Source organism: Bombus impatiens, unplaced genomic scaffold, assembly GCF_000188095.3.
Source record: "Bombus impatiens unplaced genomic scaffold, BIMP_2.2 scf_0135, whole genome shotgun sequence".
NCBI lineage: Eukaryota > Metazoa > Arthropoda > Insecta > Hymenoptera > Apidae > Bombus > Bombus impatiens.
In genome coordinates, this window is record NT_176554.1 from 1,332,370 (window position 1) to 1,338,360 (window position 5,991).

The following is a 5,991-nucleotide window of genomic DNA, read 5'->3' on the forward strand; positions in this document are numbered from 1 at the left end:
ACTCAAAAGGACGCCATGATAGATGATGAATCCGATACCGTTTATGGATATTTGGTAACATTTAATTTATTTTAAAATAATGGAAAGCATATTTGAATAAGATATTGAAATACTTTTTACATTTTGCTACATACGTATGTCGCGAATTCCCAGTAATAATGCTGTTGGTCACTTTTTTCGATAATCACAGACACGTTCTGCGCATTGCATTCTTTTGGTATTGCGCAGCTGTGTTTAACCGACGAAGAAAGCACGCCATATTTTATTATTTCGAAGTACATGTCTCTCTGTACATCTTTAATGACGAGACATTCAGAGTAAAATTTTTACAAATCAATTACATTACTTGCCGGTGAGCCCCCCCACTTCTTGCAAATCGAAGTTCGTTGGTAAATCGCGGCGCGGGGTGTCATTCTAGTGTGGATAATCGAAGCGATTAGATGTGTGTCCGTGTATCTTTACGATTAGTGCCGATCTTTCTACTACGTAGTATGTACTTTCATAATCACTCTTTCACTCCATAAATACACTAGTGTTAACTTCGTTTAATTAACGTACGTTTTCTTTGCACGTACTTCGAGGTATTACAGGAACGCCATGAAACTCAAACGGACGCCATAATTGATGATGAATCCGATACCTTTTATGGATATTTGGATTATGGATGGTAATATTTAATTTATTTTAAAATAATAGAAAGCATATTTGAATAAGATATTGAAATACTTTTTACATTTTGCTACATACGTATGTCGCGAATTCCCAGTAATAATGCTGTTGGTCACTTTTTTCGATAATCACAGACACGTTCTGCGCATTGCATTCTTTTGGTATTGCGCAGCTGTGTTTAACCGACGAAGAAAGCACGCCATATTTTATTATTTCGAAGTACATGTCTCTCTGTACATCTTTAATGACGAGACATTCAGAGTAAAATTTTTACAAATCAATTACATTACTTGCCGGTGAGCCCCCCCACTTCTTGCAAATCGAAGTTCGTTGGTAAATCGCGGCGCGGGGTGTCATTCTAGTGTGGATAATCGAAGCGATTAGATGTGTGTCCGTGTATCTTTACGATTAGTGCCGATCTTTCTACTACGTAGTATGTACTTTCATAATCACTCTTTCACTCCATAAATACACTAGTGTTAACTTCGTTTAATTAACGTACGTTTTCTTTGCACGTACTTCGAGGTATTACAGGAACGCCATGAAACTCAAACGGACGCCATAATTGATGATGAATCCGATACCTTTTATGGATATTTGGATTATGGATGGTAATATTTAATTTATTTTAAAATAATAGAAAGCATATTTTAATAAGATTTTGAAATACTTTTTACATTTTGCTACATACGTATGTCGTGAATTTCCAGTAATAATGCTGTTAGTCACTTTTTTCAATAATCACAGACACGTTCTGCGCATCGCATTTTTTTGGTATTGCGCAGCTGTGTTTAACCGACGAAGAAAGCACGCCATATTTTATTATTTCGAAGTACGTCTCTCTGTACATCTCTAACGATGAGACATTCAGAGTAAAATTTTTACAAATCAATTATATTACGGAATATTCATAGGTATTTCCCGATATTAAGAAATATTTTACTATCCATAATAATATTTAAGTATATTAATTAAATAATATTTAACTTGGTTTAGATGTCATTAAAGTCATTTCTAAGTTTTTATTTTTTATATCAGAATTCCAATTTTTATAGTAACTAGTCTTTATGAGAATTTCAGTTCTTCTTATTGTCAAGTTCGAAGAGCTTTATTTCTCATTGTCCTAAATTTTTTAAACAATCAACAGTATGATGTTAAGAACAAATCGACGTCAATCTTTTGTTATTTCACACATTTTAAAGAATTAATATTGTCTTTATGGACAAATCGTAATATTCTATGCTTTGTTACAGATTTCTTCCAGTCTTCGTCTCTTGCAGTGGGATTCGGTGATTCCTATTTACTGACGGTCTTCATAATGACTTCTCCTGAACCACAACGACATCGATGATAACGTTCTTGGCGTTTAATGGTGAGTCGCATGCATTTTTGTTCTTTTGGTCACTCAGTCGTGTCTCGTAGGATGGAAGGTCCGAATCGACACGGGTGGCTGGCTGTATTACATAGAATTTTTGGCGAGCATAGTGCACGTCTCGTTGTGATTGATCCCGAGTTCAATTTTATCCGTCCAAGGATATCAAATTTCACGTGCAAGAAAACACCTCGCGACAGGCAAATCTCGCTACTTCTTTGTTCTCAAAGAATATGTTTTGATGAAGGGATTGCCTGAGAATATTTCTATTAAATATTTCATTTGAAATCAATTATTATTCGTTCAATTTCATATTATTTTCATTGGATTTTATCCTCTTTTTCAGTAAGTACATTTATTCTTGACCTTTTTTACTTAAATATTTTTTATTCAAGAGTTTGTTTTAGTCATTAATTTATAAAACTATTATAGCAAAGTAAAAAATAGAATCACCAAAAGAGAAGTGAAATGAGGAGATGGTACATCTAGGAATGACCCGTTATAACATAGATATGTTAAACATCTTTTAGGATTTTCGGGTTTAAGGCTTATCATGCTTATTACGAGGATTTCATTCAAGTAGTCATATTGTTCGCGTGCTCGGCAATTTGTCATAAAAGCGAGCAACTACAAATGGTTTTCTATGGTTCTCTGGATCATTCACAGTATGAGATGTCAATCTTGTTACTACTTTGTTACTATGCTCATTTTTAGTATTAGTAGTAGTAATAGTAATACGTAGTTCTTGGTCGATGTATGCGTTGAAACATCTAATTCTAGTATGCAAATTGCAAGAGTAACTAATCACGTTTACCGTGTTTGAAATTAGTGTTGCGAAAAAATGTCATGGGACATACTTCATGCACTATTTATTTACAAAATAACCTTATTAAAATTAAAGACCTTATTTAATTTTAAATCGAGTATCTTGTGTAGTAATTCTTTTATTATCAAATTATACATCAAATCGCCCTGTATCTTAGCCGTTTCGTTTTATCGATAAAATACAAAAGAATGTACTTGAATATCAAACGTGATATAACGATGTAGTAAGAGGAGCGAACAAGTCGAGACAGAGGGAGTCAGGGTGTTACATCATTGTAAGGTAACAAGACTTTTAAGAGCTGCTCGAGCACAGTTTCGAGTGCAATTTAAATCTCAAGGCTGGAGAAAAATTATTCTCTACATGCTTGAGCCAGTGTGTCGAAGAAGATTCATCCAGTAATAATGCTGTTAGTCACTTTTTTCAATAATCACAAACACGTTCTGCGCATCGCATTTTTTTGGTATTGCGCAGCTGTGTTTAACCGACGAAGAAAGCACGCCATATTTTATTATTTCGAAGTACGTCTCTCTGTACATCTCTAACGATGAGACATTCAGAGTAAAATTTTTACAAATCAATTATATTACGGAATATTCATAGGTATTTCCCGATATTAAGAAATATTTTACTATCCATAATAATATTTAAGTATATTAATTAAATAAAAAGATATTTAACTTGGTTTAGATGTCATTAAAGTCATTTCTAAGTTTTTATTTTTTATATCATAATTCCAATTTTTATAGTAACTAGTCTTTATGAGAATTTCAGTTCTTATTGTCAAGTTCGAAGAGTTTTATTTCTCATTGTCCTAAATTTTTTAAACAATCAACAGTATGATGTCAAGAACAAATTATAATATTTAACATGTTCTGTTAAAGTCTTTACTCCTCTTTCTTCGTTTAATCGACGTCAATCTTTTGTTATTTCACACATTTTAAAGAATTAATAATGTCTTTATGGACAAATCGTAATATTCTATACTTTGTTACAGATTTCTTCCAGTCTTCGTCTCTTGCAGTGGGATTCGGTGATTCCTATTTACTGACGGTCTTCATAATGACTTCTCCTGAACCACAACAACATCGATGATAACGTTCTTGGCGTTTAATGGTGAGTCGCATGCATTTTTGTTCTTTTGGTCACTCAGTCGTGTCTCGTAGGATGGAAGGTCCGAATCGACACGGGTGGCTGGCTGTATTACATAGAATTTTTGGCGAGCATAGTGCACGTCTCGTTGTGATTGATCCCGAGTTCAATTTTATCCGTCCAAGGATATCAAATTTCACGTGCAAGAAAACACCTCGCGACAGGCAAATCTCGCTACTTCTTTGTTCTCAAAGAATATGTTTTGATGAAGGGATTGCCTGAGAATATTTCTATTAAATATTTCATTTGAAATCAATTATTATTCGTTCAATTTCATATTATTTTCATTGGATTTTATCCTCTTTTTCAGTAAGTACATTTATTCTTGACCTTTTTTACTTAAATATTTTTTATTCAAGAGTTTGTTTTAGTCATTAATTTATAAAACTATTATAGCAAAGTAAAAAATAGAATCACCAAAAGAGAAGTGAAATGAGGAGATGGTACATCTAGGAATGACCCGTTATAACATAGATATGTTAAACATCTTTTAGGATTTTCGGGTTTAAGGCTTATCATGCTTATTACGAGGATTTCATTCAAGTAGTCATATTGTTCGCGTGCTCGGCAATTTGTCATAAAAGCGAGCAACTACAAATGGTTTTCTATGGTTCTCTGGATCATTCACAGTATGAGATGTCAATCTTGTTACTACTTTGTTACTATGCTCATTTTTAGTATTAGTAGTAGTAATAGTAATACGTAGTTCTTGGTCGATGTATGCGTTGAAACATCTAATTCTAGTATGCAAATTGCAAGAGTAACTAATCACGTTTACCGTGTTTGAAATTAGTGTTGCGAAAAAATGTCATGGGACATACTTCATGCACTATTTATTTACAAAATAACCTTATTAAAATTAAAGACCTTATTTAATTTTAAATCGAGTATCTTGTGTAGTAATTCTTTTATTATCAAATTATACATCAAATCGCCCTGTATCTTAGCCGTTTCGTTTTATCGATAAAATACAAAAGAATGTACTTGAATATCAAACGTGATATAACGATGTAGTAAGAGGAGCGAACAAGTCGAGACAGAGGGAGTCAGGGTGTTACATCATTGTAAGGTAACAAGACTTTTAAGAGCTGCTCGAGCACAGTTTCGAGTGCAATTTAAATCTCAAGGCTGGAGAAAAATTATTCTCTACATGCTTGAGCCAGTGTGTCGAAGAAGATTCAAGAGATTTGTCATTCTACGCGAAAATAGAGCATTCGTAGCCAAAGTAGTACGAGGTATCGCGATCGAGTCGATGTAACAGTTTCCTACGTAGAACGCATGAAAACTTCTGTGAGATTTCTTATGCTGGAAATGCGCGTTGTCCGAACTAAAAGGGATGATCTTCGACCTTTTCCCTCGCTTCCATTTTCTTTCTCTCTTTCGTTTTCTGTCTGTTCTTTAGAGAGGTCCACGATAAATGAGATTACGACTTGTCGTTTCACGGGCGTTATCGGAACGCGGAAAACGATGCTTCCGTACAAGGAGTACTAGGAATAGAGGACGTCGTCGAAGCTTAATCCAAACTCGATTTCCAACGAGTGGAGAATCGGTCGGCGATCGATCGTGGAGAACAAGCCCCCATAACAGTCTAGGGGACCATCGCATCGTTTAAATCGCAAACGGGGCTACGATAATTGAAAATCGAGCGGCGGTCGTTTTTGTTTACTTAAGTATTTTTTATTCAAGAGTTTATTTTAGTCATTAATTTATCAAATTATTTAAGTATATTATAAAGTAGTGTCATTAATTATGTTCTGCTGTGTCTGAAGTTGAATTAAACAGACGTTAATTTTTAATTTGATATTATTTCGGTGTGTAACTGTCGCGAATAATCGAAATAGCTTTTTGTTGATATACGAACAATAATTTTTATTGAATTTATTTTACCAATTAGTGTTGCAATACTCTGTTATTTTGTCGTTTTTTGAGCTATGTATATAAAATCAGCCATGTAAAATAACCAAAATTCTTCATT

The 5,991-nt window shown here is 33.8% G+C and overlaps 1 long non-coding RNA gene across 2 annotated transcripts; it reads left to right on the forward strand.

Moving 5' to 3' along the window:
• The first annotated feature begins 383 nt into the window (after positions 1-383).
• LOC117151285 lies at positions 384-2,039 on the forward strand. 2 transcript variants are annotated; one of them, XR_004461091.1, is made up of 3 exons: positions 384-489; positions 582-667; positions 1,923-2,039. It is a non-coding gene; the product is annotated as an uncharacterized LOC117151285 (long non-coding RNA). The 2 variants fall into 2 exon arrangements; XR_004461090.1 differs by lacking the exons at positions 384-489; positions 582-667 and adding exons at positions 997-1,102; positions 1,195-1,280.
• The last annotated feature ends 3,952 nt before the right edge of the window (positions 2,040-5,991 follow it).